The 19692-nt window shown below is 43.0% G+C and overlaps 1 protein-coding gene across 1 annotated transcript in view; it reads right to left on the bottom strand.

Moving 5' to 3' along the window:
* The window catches only part of LOC126108351 (spidroin-2-like), a 101890-nt gene that overhangs the window by 58401 nt on the left and 23797 nt on the right, over positions 1-19692 (bottom strand). The window lies entirely within an intron of this gene.

The raw sequence follows: 19692 nt of genomic DNA, 5'->3' as shown, positions 1-19692 counted from the left end.
GAACTGTGGCAGAAAAGATACCATTATTTTTCCATTACTGCAGCATAAGTATGATGTCATTTTCCAGGAGAAGATCGAATCTCTCTCACTGTGTTACATGGGTCCCCCACGTCAGATGCTTCTTTATCTCACTCTTTGAAGTGACCTGAGCTACAAGTTTGGCTATCACGTTGCCGGGAAGGTTTATCTAAAATAAACAGAGTCGTTTGCTCCAGGAAGCAAGTCGTTTGCTGCAGCAGCAAGTCGTATACTGCTAGCTCACTCATTTGTTACACAGTTTAATTCTTAATTTCTTTGCGTGTTTTTGGTACTTGCATTGTTTAATTCACAAATTTCGGGTGTATTATAGTATTTGAGAGTTGTAGCATCGCGTTTTAGTACCTGAATAGTGTAAATTCGCGTAGTCGTCTGTCTTCTGTTTTTGTTTTGAACGGCCAGTGTCGGTTGGTCACAGTCAGTGTGCTCCCTGCCGCCGTTGGATAAGCAGCTGCAGCAGCAAGTCGTATACTGCTAGCTCATTCATTTGTTACACAGTTTAATTCTTAATTTCTTTGCGTGTTTTTGGTACTTGCATTGTTTAATTCATAAATTTCGGGCGTATTATAGTATTTGAGAGTTGTAGCATCACGTTTGAGTACCTGAATAGTGTAAATTCGCGTAGTCTCCTTCCGCCGCCGAGCAGTGTGTCAGCAGCGCACAAGTGGCAGCATTACTGCATTTACTAGGCAATCTTGTATTTTAATAACCGTTTAAATTTTGTGTCGATTTGTTTGTGCTCTCTGTAGATTAATTCAGACGTTCTTTGCACAACAGTTTTTAGCACGGATAGGGACTGCAACTGCTGTGTTCGGATGCAGCCTGAGTTGGCATCCCTTCGCTCCCAGCTTCAAGCAGTGTTTATTTATTTATTTATTTATTTATTTAACGTGGCAAGATTAGGGCCATCAGGCCCTCTCTTCTATCTAACCAGGCATTCTACTTATTTTACATTCATACGTTTTAGTAGGCATGTTAAACTACATCTAGTACAAAAAGTGAAATAAACAATTAGAAAGGTACACCTGGAAAATACATACATATAGAGTTTATATTCGTAGATCATAAGTACTGTTATAATTAGACATTATTGAAGAGACAAATTTTAGATAGGAGTGCTGGCAGCAGGGAGTATGAGGGATACTCATGGTGAAGGGAGGAGAAGAATAGAGAGACATGATGAAACATAATTAAGGAAGTATAAAGGAAAAAAAGATTGCGTGGCTAATAGAGATAGATGAAGAGGAAGGCATCTCAGGAGCAAGAGAGGAAACGCTAGCTTTGCTATTTGACAGATGAGAGGATTGGCCTGGTACATTAATTTTGTGGAGAACTTTATGAGGATGATAGTAGGAAATGCTTTAACTTCTTCTTAAAAGCAGCAGGAGATTGAATTTTGCGCAAGGTAAGGGGCAGTTTGTTCCAGAGGCGGACAGCGGCAACTGAGAAGGAGTTTGCAAAAGTTTTTGTTTTTGAGTGGGCACAGTTAGGATATCAAATAAGAGTGACCTCGTGTTTCGATTATGATGGCATGACAGGTTTTTAATCTCTGAAGCAAGGTACTGGGGTGCTTGTGCGACGAGGAGTCGGTGAAGTAGACACAGAGTGTGTTAGTCACGCAACTTGTCCGGCCGCATCCACTCTAGCTCGGAGTATGAAGCACTAACATGATCATATCGGCGAATGTTGCAGGTGTAACGAACACAGGCATTCATGGTTAGCTCTAGCCGTCTTTTGTTTTCACTACTCGTGCCTTGCTGAATTACATCACAATAGTGGAGGTTCGGTAGAACGAGTGCTTGCACGAGCTGGCGTTTCACGTCCTGTGGAAATATGTTCCGAAAATTTTTGAGAGCATAGAGACAAGCAGACGTCTTTCGGCACACTGCGACTGTATTCTCCGCCCAGTTGAGATGCTCATCCAAAGTTACACCCAAGTTCTCCACTGTTTTCTGATATGGTATTGGAGTACCGTCGAGCAGAATAGGAGGTAGCCGTTCGCGGAAATCTGAACTTATTAATTTCTGATGGATTATTAAGATTACTTGCGTCTTTTTTGCTTTTAGTTTAAGCACCAGGTTTTTCGCCCATGTCACTACTGTAGACAGATCATCATTCATCTGAGCGATTGCAGTGTTTACATCTTCAGGTCTGATGCTTAGGTAGAGTTGGAGGTCGTCGGCATAGAAATGATATTTACAGGCGGACAGAACCGACGAAATATCGTTGACATATAAAGAAAACAAAAGTGGTCCTAAGACTGATCCTTGTGGCACTCCCGAGGAAACATGTTTCCAGGAAGATTTTTCATTTACGCAGACAACACATTGCTGTCTGTCTTTTAAGTAGCTTTCAAACCATCTCATTGCACTATCAGAGAAATTAAGCTGTTGCATTTTTTTGAGCAATATGTCAAAGTTAACAGTGTCAAAAGCTTTGCTGAAGTCCAGTAGCTTCAATACTGTTGCCTTTCGATTGTCGATGGCACATTTCAGGTCATCAGTTACTTTAATTAGAGCAGTGTTTGTGCTGTGATGTTTACAGAAACCGGATTGAAATTTGTCATATAGGCTGAATTCATGCAAGTGTTCAGTGATTTGGTCATGAACAATATATTCAAGTGCTTTGGAAAGAGCAGGCAGTATGCTAATTGGTCGGTAATCACTAGGCAGTTGCGGGTTTTCGATCTTAGGGATGGGTCGAATTATGCTTCTTTTCCATGCAGTGGGGTATATTCCGTTCACGAGGGAAAAATTAAATATGTCTGTTAAGACAGGTACTAAGATATCGGCAACATTCTTAATCATTGTCGTTGCCTATTGCATCAGAAGAGATTCTCATTATTGCTTTTCTTGCCGTATTTGTTGTTACATGTTTTAGATGGAAGGTATCCTTGTTAGTTATCCTGTTTGGGGTTTCTTGTGGACGGTAATTATCAGCCGTGCTGGTATTCAGAGGTGCAGAGAAGAATTCATTTAATTCGTTAGCTGACACATGAAAAGTAGTTTCCGATTTAGCCTTTCCGACCCCCAAGCTACGGAGATTCTTCCATAGAGTAGTAGGCGTCAGACCGCTGCAGACAAGGGAGCGAGCGTGCCTGATTTTAGTATTACGAATGCATTGTTTCACTCTGTTCCGTAGCTTTCTGTATTCTTCGAAACGCTCGGTTTTCGGATCTGCCTGGGAACGCCTGTGGGCAGCATCCCTATTAGTCATCATTTGACGTAATTCAGCTGTCAGCCATGGAGCAGGAGATTTTCTTACACGGATTGTGAGCACAGGTGCATGTTTGTCATAGAGTGCAGTGAGTTTATCACCAAGTTCATTAATTTTGCCGTCGATTGTAGGTTCTCTGATTATTTGATGCCATGAGATTTCTGAGCAGTCGGCTGTTAGCTTGTAGGAACATGAAACGTATTATCCTTGACGCTCTATGTAACGCGATTTGATGTTTGGGGGCTGCACAGAGTAGGCCAGGAATATTACATCATGTGCTGAGAGGCCAGGGGCCAATGTTTGACCAACGTCTCTTACTTTGTCAGTATGTTTCGTTGCGATTACGTCTATAGGAGTATGACTGTGCGCCGTATGGTGTGTAGGTTGTAATGGAAGAATGTTTATGCTATTCCAACTAAACAGTCTTCTCAGGTTTATTGCGGAGGGAGTGTCTCTTAGCAGGTCTATGTTCAAGTCACCCATTACGATGACATGTTCGTATTGACACTGAAGTGAATGTAATTCCGACTGGAAGGAACTCATTGAGTTTATTTTTGGCGGCTTGTACACGACGCCAGTCAAGAATTTCCGACTTTGTATATTTATTTCAATGAACATGAATTCAGCCTCTTTTTCTTCAGCAAGATTTGACGTACATAAGACTTTCGCTTTGAGATCTGTTCGTATATACGCGCCGACCCCGCCACCTCGCTTTTTTGATCTGTCTGCCCTAAGAAATGTGTACCCTGGGAGATGAATAGATGCAGAGGATATGTGTGGTTTCAACCACGTTTCGGATAAGAGGATTATGTGGTAGTTTAGTTGGTTGAAGAGGAGGCTAAGTTCTTCGTAATGTGCAGGTAAAGACTGGATGTTGCAGTGAGCTGCTAAAAGCTCTGACACGTTCCGCTGGAGTAGGGTGGCAGACTGGTTTGTCCCTTTGTTGGGCACTACCTGCCGCGAGGGGCACTGGCCGGTGCTTCCGCCAAGTGACATAACACAGGGATGTCCAAGATTTTGCGCGCCGTGTTTGTGGCTCCGCGAGTGCCGAAAGAAAGGCGACTGCAAGAGATTTCCTGGGGTTGCGGAAGTATAGAAAATGGATTAGTGGTATTCGGTGCAAGGAGAATATGACCAAAATAGTGACGGCTGTGTGTCACTGTGTATCCTATGTCGTAAGAGGAGAAATGCAATTAGCGTATTTGAAACAGGTTAGGGTGGAAATAAGGGAAAGGGGAGTGATTTAAGAGGCCGATGCTGCCAGCAGAGAGAAGTAAGCTTAATAATTAATAGATTATCGTAGGAAGCTAGAACTAAATTGAAATTTACTAGAGTGATACTGGTAGTGATTATCGTAGGAAGCTACAATTAGATTGAAATTTGCTAAAGTGATACTGATGGTGATTTTCGTTATGAACAATTTAAACCGAAGAGATGGGTGATTACTGAACTAAAGGAGACAGTAATAATTGCAATAGAACTATTACAGAATGGAAGAGAATAAACTAAGAAAATGAAAAAAGTATTAGCAGTAACTAAAATTAAGTAATGGTTAGAGCTACAGACACAAAAAATAGTGAAAAGTTAATACAGTTACAAAAACAGTTAGTTGAAGGTACAAATATGGGTATAATTGAAAATAAAATTATAAACAGCCGACCAGTTGCAATGGATAAAGAAATCTTTACCTAGGTTTCAACAAATTTAAATTTGTCTTCTTCAGAAGGTGGCAATTTTACATTAGTATGGACTGATGTATCATCGTCGTTTTTACAAATATCTGCATAGATCCACTTGTCCAAATTAAAATATAGCCCTGAAATTAGGGTTTGTCATATAAATGTAAATTAGTACATGGATGTTGCAGAGCTCACAAGCTAAAAAAATAGTACTAATGCACAGAACACTGTTGTTTACACGATTTCCACTTGTACTAGACGACACCACCTGCGAGAACACCTCGAAATCAACTAAATTTCGCGAGCTGAAATTAACACGTGTTACACTGCAGCCGCCATGGATGGCTTCGGTCACACAGCTTGAGGCTGTTGCCAATGGGCATCACTGTGGGGGTCCGGATGGGGGTTTGTCGGGGACGGCCAGCTCGTCCCACGCATCCCCCGATCGGACTACGACTGTGGTTGCCCGGGATACTGCCTGCACTGAGGCTGATCCCTCACCTGTGGTAGAGTGGGAGGTCGTCTCAAGGTGTGGCAGGGGGCGAAAGACATTCCGGAGGGCTGGACGGAAGGCCTCTCCAGTTTGTCTGACGAACCGGTTTCAGGCTCTGTCTCAGGCTGATACTGATCTTCGGCCTGACATGGCTGCTTGTCCTGTTCCAGAGGTTGCCCCTCAGTCTGCAAGATCCAGGCGGTAGCAGAGGGTGGGCTTACTGGTAGTTGGGAGCTCCAACGTCAGGCGCGTAATGGGTGCCCTTAGGGATATGGCAGCAAGGGAGGGGAAGAAAACCAAAGTGCACTCCGTGTGCATACTGGGGGGAGTCATTCCAGATGTGGAAAGGGTCCTTCTGGATGCCATGAAGGGTACAGGGTGCATCCATCTGCAGGTGGTCGCTCATGTCGGCACCAATGATGTGTGTCGCTATGGATCGGAGGAAATCCTCTCTGGCTTCCGGCGGCTATCTGATTTGGTGAAGACTGCCAGTCTCGCTAGCAGGATGAAAGCAGAGCTCACCATCTGCAGCATCGTCGACAGGACTGACTGCGGACCTTTGGTACAGAGCTGAGTGGAGGGTCTGAATCAGAGGCTGAGACGGTTCTGCGACAGTGTGGGCTGCAGATTCCTCGACTTGCGCCAGAGGGTGGTGGGGTTTCGGGTTCCGCTGGATAGGTCAGGAGTCCACTACACGCAACAAGCGGCTACACGGGTAGCAGGGTTTGTGTGGCGTGGGCTAAGCGGTTTTTTAGGTTAGATGGCCTCAGGCAAGTACAGAAAGGGCAACAGCCTCAACGGGTGTGGGGAAAAGTCAGGACATGCGGGGACTTAGCAGCAATCGGTATTGTAATTGTAAACTGTCGAAGCTGCGTTGGTAAAGTACCGGAACTTCAAGCGCTGATAGAAAGCACCGAAGCTGAAATCTTTATAGGTACAGAAAGCTGGCTGAAGCCAGAGATAAATTCTGCCGAAATATTTACGAAGGTACAGACGGTGTTTAGAAAGGATAGATTGCATACAACCGGTGGTGGAGTGTTCGTCGCTGTTAGTAGTAGTTTATCCTGTAGTGAAGTAGAAGTGGATAGTTCCTGTGAATTATTATGGGTGGAGGTTACACGCAACAACCGATCTAGGTTAATAATTGGGTCCTTTTACCGACCCCCCGACTCAGCAGCATTAGTGGCAGAACAACTGAGAGAAAATTTGGAATACATTTCACATAAATTTTCTCACCATGTTATAGTCTTAGGTGGAGATTTCAATTTACCAGATATAGACTGGGACACTCAGATGTTTAGGACGGGTGGTAGGGACAGAGCATCGAGTGACATTATACGGAGTGCACTATCCGAAAATTACCTCGAGCAATTAAACAGAGAACCGACTCGTGGAGATAACATCTTGGACCTACTGATAACAAACAGACTCGAACATTTCGACTCTGTAAGTGCAGAACAGGGAATCAGTGATCATAAAGCCGTTGCAGTATCCCTGAATATGGAAGTTAATAGGAATATAAAAGAAGGTAGGAAGGTTTATCTGTTTAGCAAGAGCAATAGAAGGCAGATTTCAGACTACCTAACAGATCAAAACGAAAATTTCTGTTCCAACACTGACAATGTTGAGTGTTTATGGAAAAAGTTCAAGGCAATCGTAAAATGCGTTTTAGACAGGTACGTGCCGAGTAAAACTGTGAGGGACGGGAAAAACCCACCGTGGTACAACAACAAAGTTAGGAAACTACTGCGAAAGCAAAGAGACCTTCACTCCAAGTTCAAACGCAGCCAAAACTCTCAGACAAACAGAAGCTAAACGATGTCAAAGTTAGCGTAAGGAGGGCTATGCGTGAAGCGTTCAGTGAATTCGAAAGTAAAATACTAGGTACCGACTTGACAGAAAATCCTAGGAAATTCTGGTCTTACGATAAATCAGTAAGTAGCTCGAAACAGCATGTCCAGACACTCCGGGATGATGAAGGCATTGAAACAGAGGATGACAAGCGTAAAGCTGAAATACTAAACACCTTTTTCCAAAGCTGTTTCACAGAGGAAGACCGCACTGCAGTTCCTTCTCTAAATCCTCGCACAAACGAAAAAATGGCTGACATCGAAATAAGTGTCCAAGGAATTGAAAAGCAACTGGAATCACTCAACAGAGGAAAGTCCACTGGACCAGACGGGATACCAATTCGATTCTACACAGAGTACGCGAAAGAACTTGCCCCCCTTCTAACAGCCGTGTACCGCAAGTCTCTAGAGGAACGGAAGGTTCCAAATGATTGGAAAAGAACACAGGTAGTCCCAGTCTTCAAGAAGGGTCGTCGAACAGATGCGCAAAACTATAGACCTATATCTCTGACGTCGATCTGTTGTAGAATTTTAGAACATGTTTTTTGCACGATTATCATGTCGTTTTGGGAAACTCAGAATCTACTATGTAGGAATCAACATGGATTCCGGAAACAGCGATCGTGTGAGACCCAGCTCGCTTTATTTGTTCATGAGACCCAGAAAATATTAGATACTGGCTCCCAGGTAGATGCTATTTTTCTTGACTTCCGGAAGGCGTTCGATACAGTACCGCACTGTCGCCTGATAAAAAAAGTAAGAGCCTACGGAATATCAGACCAGCTGTGTGGCTGGATTGAAGAGTTTTTATCAAACAGAACACAGCATGTTGTTATCAACGGAGAGACGTTACAGACGTTAAAGTAACCTCTGCCGTGCCACAGGGGAGTGTTTTCACAATATATATAAATGACCTAGTAGATAGTGTCGGAAGTTCCATGCGCCTTTGCGAAATGCAGGAAGATCTGCAGCGGATAGGCACTTGTAATAGACAAATGTAATGTATTGCGAATACATAGAAAGAAGGATCCTTTATTGTACGATTATATGATAGCGGAACAAACTCTGGTAGCAGTTACTTCTGTAAAATATCTGGGACTATGCGTGCGGAACGATTTGAAGTGGAATGATCATATAAAATTAATTGTTGGTAAGGCGGGTACCAAGTTGAGATTCATTGGGAGAGTCCTTAGAAAATGTAGTCCATCAACAAAAGAGGTGGCTTACAAAACACTCGTTCGACCTATACTTGTGTGTTGCTCATCAGTGTGGGATCCGTACCAGATCGGGTTGACGGAGGAGATAGAGAAGATCCAAAGAAGAGCGGCGCGTTTCGTCACAGGGTTATTTGGTAACCGTGATAGCGTTACGGAGATGTTTAGCAAACTCAAGTGGCAGACTCTGCAAGAGAGGCGCTCTGCATCGCGGTGTAGCTTGCTCGCTAGGTTTCGAGAGGGTGCGTTTCTGGATGAGGTATCGAGTATATTGCTTCCCCCTACTTATACCTCCCGAGGAGATCACGAATGTAAAATTAGAGAGATTAGAGCGTGCACAGAGGCTTTCAGACAGTCGTTCTTCCCGCGAACCATACGCGACTGGAAAAGGAAAGGGAGGTAATGACAGTGGCTCGTAAAGTGCCCTCCGCCACACACCGTTGGGTAGCTTGAGGAGTATAAATGTAGATGTAGATGCAGATAGACGCAACCTAACGTGCTGGCGTTCTTACGACTTCACTGGAATGTCATCTCACAGCAATACATTCCTTACTCACTCACTTTCTGAATGACACAGCTCGACACACCCAGCTATTACCTCCCTAAACTATTAGTGATTACAGGACATATTTTTACGTTTGCATTGTGGGCAATTAAGAGCTATGATAATCCGTCTCCATTATTCGACTCACACAAGGTTTGCTGGTTTCATTCAGGCCACACTCCAACTATGCCTTAAGCATCCTTCAGGCGTCATCTTCCAGCAGCACAAGTCCCTCACTCACTTTCGTCACAGGGTCACACCTCAACATGGGAGTGACATGTGGCATACATTATGAGTTCTAAGTCTTGCGGAATTTTAACCGTTGAACTCTGCATGAGATGTCACGTTTGTGCTGCTACCATTCCCACACAAGTACGACGTGATGTGCCAGCAGAAGAATGCTCCTTCAGCCACATTCAGCGTTAAACACGACGAGCTGCTCAGGTGTTTCTCAACTCGATGTGGCAGACAGCACCAACTGTAAAATATTCTATTGTGCTGGGTTATAAGCTTAATCACAGCTGAACAGATTTAGGGAACAGTAAGGTAAGTAGAATAAATCCACTCCTTTTGAGGCCATCAACACTGCGTGTTTAGTGAACTTTGCCCCTTACTTCACTGACTGGGTTGTATAGCGCTACACTCCTACATACGTCCCAGTTCTTCCGCCAGTGACATGCATTACCAACGCTGAGTTTCGAGTTCTGGTGAACTGGAACCTATGGAAACACCCAATGTTTGATGCGGCAACAAGGAAGTGTGGAGAGAAAAGCCTATATTTTCTGTCGCGCTTCTTGCAAGAACAGTGGAACGTGATCTTCCAACAGTTCAGTGCACCTTAACTCATTACTGTGCCACACACCTCCAAGACGTCACTGCCGGCCGGAGTGACCGAGCGGTTATAGGCGCTTCAGTCTGGAACCGTGCGACCGCTACGGTCGCAGGTTCGAATTCTGCCTCGGGTATGCATGTGTGTGATGTAATTAGGTTAGTTAGGTTTAGGTAGTTCTAAGTTCTAGGGGACTGATGACCTCCGCTGTTAAGTCCCATAGTGCTCAGAGCCAAGACATCACTGAATAGCACTGACGTACAACTTCAAGTATCACGTCATTGGGAACTGTACCCTAAAGTAACTCCTAGTGTTTGTTAAAGGGACACAGAAGTGAGTATAAGAATCGCTGCAGCAAGACCCGGCTGTATTATAAAGTCAATGGCATTCATTCTTCCAGCACGACAACACCCCTCTGCCCATTAACAGACCAAACAAACAGTCCAAACAATCCCAGACGTTCTTAGGCTATTCTGGGATGATACACAGTAACGGATCTAGGCACCACACTGTGGAGAACACTAACCGGAAGTACCCTTTAGTTGTTGTTGAATGCATGTGGATGTATGGGAAAAACAGCTGGCCATTTCTGCAAGGTTTCTTACAAGGCCAACAAGACACGATCTCCCTGCAGGGAAACTAACTTTTCCTCATTACTGAGTCACACAGCCTCACAGTCCCCGATCATCTTCATCTCATCTTGCAGTGATGTACAGACCCAACAGTGGTACCAATTTGCATGCATCTGTAACCTGAAGTAACACCTAGCGTTTTTAGTATAAACGCAGAAATGTGAAGATTACTGGCATATATCTATCTGCACCATTTCTTACATAACCTGTGGGACGTGATCTTCCAGCAGGACCATGCCGTTACACTCATTACTCAATCACACAGCACCACAATACCAGAAGCTCTTCCCTTCACCTTCAGTGAAGTACAGTACCAAGTTTGGACATGTCGCTAGCATGTATCGTAAGAAGAAAAACCTCTAGGGTCTGTTCAGAAAATACAGACGTAGGGAGAACTCTTATGGCGCTTTCTGCAGAGTTCTTCCAAAATTAATAGGATTTCAACCTTTTAGTGGGGTCATACTCGTTTATTCGGGACTGGGTTACACAGTTCCACAAACCCAATCATTCTTCAGCTCATCTGGTATTGACGTACAGTATCAACTTCAGGTATCATATTGTGTTTAACTCTACTGTAATTTGACCCATAGTGCCTGTTGAGGGTACACAGACATGTGGAGATTGGAGCCTGCTCTTTCTGCAGTTTTTTTTTTTTTTTTTTTCAAAGTTAGTGTGAAACATGATCTTCCAAAAGGTAAGTCCTCTTTACTCATTAGTGTGCCACACAGCACCAAAATCACTCACGTTCATCAGCTAGTCGGTAATGATGTACTGGTCCAACTTTCTGTATCATATTGCGCTAAACTTTAACTTAACTATATCCTCAACACTTGAGAGACCCATCAACGAACACTAGTGTACAGTTTGACTCTTTCCGCAACATTTCTAGGAAATTCTCTAGAACACTACTTCACACCAGTACAAAACACCTTTACTCTTTACTCATTTCTGGGTCCGGTAGATCTGCAGTCCCGAAAGTTTTTCAGCTATTGCGGCAGTGATGCGCTGTATCAAATGTAGTTATCAGGTTGTGCAGAACTGTGACCCAAAGTACGAGCAACTCCTCGTGTTTGTTGGGGCAGTGCAGAAGTGTGAACACACCCATCCTTTACTGCAGCGCGTTTTACGAATGTAACAGGGCATGATCTTGCATAAGATCAACACCTCTTTAGTAGTTCTGGGTCTCACGTCTCTGCAATCATAAACGTTTTTAAGCGAGTCTGGCATTCCCATTTTTATGTATCGTGTTGTTGGGGAGTGCTGCTGTTTCTTGAGGCAACAATGAAGTGTGCAGATACAGTATGCACTTTCTGCTGTGTGTCTTACGAGAAACCACGGGACATGACCTTCCAACACGACAACACACCTTTTGTTGAAACACATTATCTGACCTACATTAGCCAAGGAGCCAGTGAGGAGCTGTAGGCACTTTGGGTATTGTGTTTTGCAAAATATTGAACTGCAGTAATCTCTAATATTTGTTGAGAGGAAAACAAAAGAGTGAACAACACAGACGGCCATTCTGCAGCACTTGCTGAGAAAGTTAGTGGGATATGACCTTCCCCCAGGCAACAATCGTTTGCCCAACACTCGATCACACTGCCCCGCAATCCCAGACATTCTGCGGTTGATTTGGTTCTCATATAATGTGCTAACTTTTGAAAATGTAACCTAACGTAACCTCCAGCACTCTTGCACAAACAAAGACTTGTGGAGAATACAGCTGGCATTTTCTACGGCGTCTCGTACAAAATGGCGGCACGTGATCTTCGGGGTGGACAACGACACATTGCTCATAACCGTCTCACTAACCTCCACGACGCAACGTCACTTTAGGCCCTCTGGTTGTGATATGCAGTAACAACTTTGGGTATCATGTTGTGCAGAACTATAAGCCACAGTAGCACCTACTGTCTGAGTCAATAAAAAACTGTGAATAATGCAGCTGTCTCTTTCTGCAATTTTTCTTGAAAAATCAATGGCATGCACATCTTCCAACAGGACAACGCGTCTTTGTTCATTACTGGCTCACACCCATCTACACAATCCAGACATTCCCTGGATAACTGGTAGCGATGTACATTACGAGCTTTCGTATCATGCTGTGATGAACTGTAACTGAAAGTAACCATTGGTGACTGATGAGAGGTTATGTGAGACTTGAGAATACACCTGGCCATTTCTTGATCGTTTCTGGCAGTATTAATGGGGCATAAACTTCCGAGAATGCAATACACCTTTACTGCAAAGCGTTCCTCTGCTAATCTGGCAGTGATGTACAGCACCGACGTCAGTTACCTGATTTTGGGGAACTGTAACCTAAATTAACTAACTGTGTTTGTCAATAGGTTATCATATTCCTTCACATACTGGATTATCGACTAACCTTAATAACACCAACGCATTTTCCATAACTCGCATTGCTCAGGGAGGTGGGTGGGGAGGTGGGTTAAATATTCTAATACACTTTCTCAGTCTGTACAACTTACACTTGTGACATCATCATGTATATTGTCGATTCTGAGTAGGACATCCTTACTGAACGCCCTGCTAATCCCGCAGGACAGGACCGATAGTTTAAATTGTGGAAGGGAGCGAAAATAAGGGCATGTCAGTTTCACTCGCACATACAACTTTATTATTTGATCAAACATTGAAATGAAAATGAAGTCCCATGCTTCTCTACAGAGCGTAGGGGAACGATGCGGCAGACCCGCACCGCCTTACTAGGCAAGGTCCTAGTGGAGGTGGTTTGCCGTTGCCTTCCTCCGACCGTAATGGGGATGAAGGATGATGATGAAGACGACACAACAACACCTAGTCATCTCGAGGCAGGAAAAATCCCTGACCCCGCCGGGAATCGACCCCCGGGACCCCGTGCTCGGGAAGCGAGAACGCTATCACGAGACCACGAGGGCGGACTGATCAAACATTAGAAGAGACAAAAAAAAAATTTTTATCACACAGCTTTAATCTTTGGGACTTAATTACTGGGTGAAGGCCAATAACTTAAAAGGCATGCATAATCAGAAGTTTAAAAGGCAAGCCTTATCTTAAAACAGTTCTTTAGTTAGACTGAAGTAAACAAGTTAAATTCAAATCGGCTGAAGGCCTAACACTTAAAACTCCATAACACTAACTTTTTTAAAAAAATACCAAAGGCCTTATGTGAAACAATTCTTTAATTTAGGCTGAAGGCCTTAAGAGCAAAACAACTCTAATTTTAAAACAAGTCGCCTAGAAGCCATACAAGTACAAACAACACGAACGTATTAAAAAATTCGGCCTCGAATTCAAACGCTAACGCTCGCTTAGGTGAGACACGCAGTCGGGCCGACCATTCTCAATGCGATGGCAACCCAACCGCCAGACAGTCAGTAGACCAATGATGAAGATCAGTTCCGCTTCACACTTGCATCAAAACTCAAACGATGCCAACAGCAGAGGCTGTGGAACAACAACCAGAAGGGATCACAGACAACGCCCAAGCGGTGGACGACCCAAATACACGCCGTCTAACCAGACGACCGACCAAACGGCCGAGCGAGGTCGCTGCCCCTCCAACTGCGTGTCGGCAATCGTCGGGCGAGTGGTGGCTGTCCTGTCCTTCCTCGCTACTCCCCGCCAACGGACCAGTTCAGAGCCAGTACGCCGACAACTACTAATTAACTTGTCAATCAAACCACATAAACTACACACAGTTTCACGAATACATGGACGAAGAGCTAGGCAATGCTAACGGCAGTGACTGAGCAAAACAAGGGCGAATCACGAGTTGGCACACACAGCCAGCCCATAAGCGGTCGCCGGCCAAATATGCGTCGTCCGACAAGACGACCGACCGACGATCAGCCGAGACCGTCTCCAGCCACGTGTGCCGGCCCTGAAATGGAAAAGTGGGGTTCTTCTGTGGAATCTGTTGAAAGCGACACCTTCATTAATTTAGTAACAAAAAATTTCGTCTCACCTTTAATCATTCTGCTGTTATCTCGGCCTATTGAGAGAGAGAGAGAGATAATAGTGTGGCTTCCGTGAACGTATGTTGTAAACCGTACTTTAAAATGCAGTGTTTAGAGTTTAGGAAAGAATTGGTGATGACTTATTTCGTGATTGGGACCTGTTGCTTCTGCTACGAGTCCGCAGACGACGACAAAGAAATGGAAAAGCAGCGAGAGAATATACGGGCGGCTGAGTGCGTGCTGAATGCTAAGATTATGGAAGACGAGGTCTCCAGATTGGGTGGCTCGGTAAATCAGACTGTATGTATTCAAAAGTATACGTAATGTTCTGTTTGCTTTTTCTAAATACATCGTCCGTAGTAAATACATTTGCAGGAATCTGTCGTGGTGTCGTACCATTTATATACTCGTAACATTTACAATCCCAACAGTTCTTTTCGCAAAAGCTATCAACAAATCAAAGAATAACTTCCAACTCTAAATTATCCCACGCACTGTACTACTTGCTTTGAAGACTAGTAATCAAAAATATTACGGTTAAACATCGTGAATGAAGAATACGATATTTTCCTATTCATGTGTCGAAGACACAAATTAACGGGACATCATATTAGTCCAATACAATAATGAATTAAAGAACCGACGAAGACCACGAGAAACACACACAGGTTTGAAAATCTAAAATAAGAATAAAAACGAAAAAGGAGAGAGTCTGAAAATTATTACACCGAGTAAGGTAAGCGATATAAATCACTTATCTGCTTCTTCGAATCAAACGACTAATCTGCCAGATCATTATGTAGCAGTTTTTAAAATCGTTAATATCTCTCTTGCACGCAATTAGTTTTCCAGTAGCAGCTGAAAGCTCATTGCTGCAACGTTCGATTATACCAGCTTCATTATTGTCGATTAGACAGCTTCGTGGCAGGTAGAATATTTCTTTTAGTAAAAGCAGATTAGTAACAATAGCAGTAAGTGAATGTACTGAAGGGAATTTATTTAACTTTCTTGTCCAATCAATAAAATAAAAATCATAAACTAAATGGCGGAAGGAAACTGAGTAATGAACAGCTTTTTAGACAAAAATGAGGCATAGAAAATCCCGGGATGGGAGAGAACAACATAATAACTAAAAGTGCAAGACAGGTGCTCCGGGGCGATAACGTCTCACACGTAAATTTCGATCCGAATGCGGAGCAAGAAACTACGGCAGAACATCCAACAACGGGAAGCCGTCTTGGTTTAGCAGAAGACGTAGTAATCCAGTGACAAGATGGCGCCTCAATTTTCCACAATCATTTGGAAAGCGAAATAGCCAGAGGACTGGATATTGCTTCAATTCTGGAAAGCCATACGAGCTCCAACAGAAATTTCGCATCACCAATAATAAACGATACGGCATCGTGATTTTAACTGGACTGATAGTAAACAGATACACCATGTGGTAGGTTTTTTTCAAGGCGATGCTTCGATATGGACAGCGGATATATCTGAAATACGTCAAACGTACACTCAGTTCAAACAAGCTTTCCTTGACCAATTTTGTTCTAATTTTTGTGGTTTTCTGTGCAGGAAAGATTGAGACATGACGCCTTCAATATGGAACCCCATAATAGTAAAGAAGGGGGTTGTGGAAGTATTTCGGAAAGTACATCGAGAAAATCTGATACTTGAGCAAATGCATTTTCCAAGTACATGTATCACAAATACCAGCTGTTTATTTGTCACAAGGGGATGTTCCGGAAAGAGGAGATTGCACGTCGGTCGCACTTGAGATACGTGTTGGGTGATCCGATAAAGATAATGGGCGCCAACTCGCCTTCAGAATACTTAACTGATAAAGACAGCTATGCAGTTTGTTTGCGGTTCTTTAAGCGCAGAGTCATTTCGAATGTTGCGCACTCTGGCACAGAGATTTTCGTTTTCTCGACTCTCTCTTTGGTGGTTTCAACGCAAGAAGCACAACCACTTGTGCCCGTGAGCGCGAGAATCCCTTTCGTGGCTCCTTCAGCAGGAAGGGCCGTCTGTTTGCAACGGGCAGAGCGTCTCTTATACTGCATACAATTCAGCACCCTTGCACAATCACGGGTATTCACCTAAGTGAGATTTTAACGAAGTTCGTAGTGCCCAACTGCACGGGTACTGACTTTGTTGTGGGTAAATTCTTCCATCGCTGAGAATGACGATACCTGCGTGAGCAAAAAGAAATCCTAAATTACATAAATGTATGGCATTGTCGTAGATCTATATAACTTCAATGTTCTATTCGTTTGCACGGATGACATAATGGTGTGCACTAGCCGGACGGTCGCAATAAATATTGGTGCAGCCGCGTAGAACAAATCCATCCAATGTTTAACCACTGTTGGCACTCGGTTTATAACAAAATGTAAATTTTCTTTCCAGTCCAGGAGGAAGGTTCAGTGCAGACGGTTACATAAAAATACTGGAGGAGTATATTTGCTTCCTGAATGTGGACTCGTACCAATTAAGCGAAGCCGCGTCAGTTAAAAGATGCCCCACTGTGTAATTTATTCACTCTCACACTCGCCTCAGTGTCAGGAATGTATTTCAGGAGTTCTTTGTTTAGTAATACTTTTTAATTAGCGTCATTTCGAACATTTGAGTAACATTTTTAATGAAAACGAAGTAAAATAACTCGGAAGATGAAGTTATTAGAGAACAAAACCGTAAAACTGTTGTTTATTTTTGCCTACATATGAACGTAATTATCATTGTTAGCTCACTATTCTGATTAATATTCCTGTTCCGGTTTCTGTGTTGTGACTGCTGTCATTACTGTTGTTGCGATTGCTGATATTGCGTGCCGCGTAGTGTCAGGTACTGAAAATACACCAAATAAATTTAAAAAGCATACCGATAATTTTACAAAGGTATTACCTGCGCCGTGTCGGCATAATTTCTATCATTCGAGGATCTAGTTTAGAAGTCCTGAATTTATTTAAAGAGAGAGAAAGGTAGATTCTTTACTGATTGTAACTGAAGATTTGTGATATTTGACGTTACTTGGAGTATCAATTTCGTGAGAAAATTTCTCCGCAACGGAAAACGCTTTTGTTTTAATGATGTCCATCCCAAATCCAGTATCATTTCAGTGACACTCTCTCCCCTATTTCGTAAAAATAAAAATCGTGCCTCCCTTCTTTGAACGATGTGCGCCGTCAATCGTCTCTGGTAAGGATCCCACACCGCGCAGCAGTATTCTAAAAGAGGACGGACAAGCGTAGTGTAGGCAGTCTCCTTAGTAGGTCTGCCACATTTTCCAAGTGTCCTGCCAGTAAAACGCAGTCTTTGGTTAGTCTTCCCCACATCATTTTCTATGTGTTCTGTCCAATTTAAGTTGTTCGTAATTGTAATACCTAGATATTTAGTTGAATTTACGGCCTTTTGATTATACTGATTTTTAGTGTAATCGAAGTTTAACGAATTCCTTTTAGCACTCATCTGGGTGACCTCACACTTTTCGTTATTTACGGTCAACTGCCAATTTCCGCACCATACAGATATCTTTTCTAAATCGTTTTGCAATTTCTTTTGATCTTCTGATGACTTTACTACTCGATAAAAGACAGCGTCATGTGCAAAAAACCTAAGACGGCTGCTCAGTTTGTCTCCCAAATCGTTTATATAGACAAGGAATAGCAAAAGACCTATAACACTCCCTTGGGGAATGCCAGAAATCAGTTCTTTTTTACTCGATGACTTTCCGTTGATTACTACGAACCTTGACTCTTCCGACAGGAAATCACGAATCCAGTAACATAACAGATGACATTCCATAAGCACACAATTTCACTACAGGTCGCTTGTGTGGTACAGTGTCAAAACCTTTCCGGAAATCCAGAAATACGCAATCCATTTGCAATCACTTGTCTACGCCACTCAACACTTTGTACGAGTAAAGAACTAGTTGTGCTTGACAATAATGATGCTTTCTAAATCCGTGATGACTGTGTCACCTGACCGTTCTCTTCGAGGTAATGCATAATGTTGGAACAATATGTTCCGAAATTCTGCTGCATATCCACGTTAAAATGATAGGGGCCTGTAAATCAGTGGATTACTTCAATATTGGTCTGACCTGAGCAACTTTCCAGTCTTTGGGTACAGATCTTTCGTTGAACGAGCGATTGTACATCATTGAGGTATGGAGCTATTGCATCAGCATACTCGGAGAGCAACCTACTTGGTACACAGTCTGGACCAGAAGACTTGCTTTTATTAAGTGATTTAAGTCCCTTCGCTACTCCGATGATATCTACTACGGTCTTCACGTTGGCAGCTGTTCTCGATACTAATTCGTGAATATTTACTTGGCCGTCTTTGATGAAGGAATTTGGAAAGGCTTGTGGAAACTACTATAAAAATCACGCATTAATGTTCGCGCTAAAATTGGAGCCTCTGTAAAAGATCGGCAGTCTTGGAGATTTTGACTTCTTTAAATTTGGCATGCTTCCTTCGATGTTTCTGCAACACTGTTCTGACGAGTTTTATATCCCAAGGGGTGTCAGCGCCGTCTCTTGTTAATTTATTTGGTACACATCTCTGCTTTGCTGTCAATCCCATTTCTTTGAACTGAAGCCACATCTGGTTTAGTCTTATATTGTTAATTTGGAAGGAGTGGAGATTGTCTCTCAGGAAGCATCAAGTGAATTTTTACCTGGTTTTTTGAATAGGTATATATTTGTTTAATTCTGGTTGATTTGGGCGTTACAATATGCATTCTCGCTACGACAACTCTGAGTTCACTAATCCCTGTATCTGTATAGATACTCGTTATTAGGTCAGGATTATTTATTGCTAAGAGGTCAAGTGTGTTTTGACACTGTTTATTATTGGAATGGGCTCATGAACTAACTGCTCGAAATAATTTTCAGAGAATGCGTTTAGCACACTTTTTGACGATTTATTTTAAGCCTACATCCGGAATTTATCACGTATTATCGCTATCATATCGAGGTTAAATTGAAGTCACCACCGACTGCAATGGTATGAGTCGGGTACGTCTTTGGATATTTTTGCCGACCTCCCAATTCAGATTATGCAGTTTGAGTTTGATTTCAATTATTATTTAATTCCGGTTGCCAACAGTGACCTCTGCCCATACTTACTCACAGGAAGTATCTACTTCAATTTCGCGACAAGATAAACTACTTCTGACAGCAACAAACACGCCACCGCCAACCGTGTTTAGCCTATCCATTCGGAACGTCTAGCGT

The sequence above is a fragment of the Schistocerca cancellata genome, chromosome 11 (genome assembly GCF_023864275.1).
Source record: "Schistocerca cancellata isolate TAMUIC-IGC-003103 chromosome 11, iqSchCanc2.1, whole genome shotgun sequence".
In the NCBI taxonomy this organism is placed as follows: domain Eukaryota; kingdom Metazoa; phylum Arthropoda; class Insecta; order Orthoptera; family Acrididae; genus Schistocerca; species Schistocerca cancellata.
Note: the sequence above shows the minus strand (reverse complement) of the source record. Positions and strands in the feature narration are given on the sequence as shown.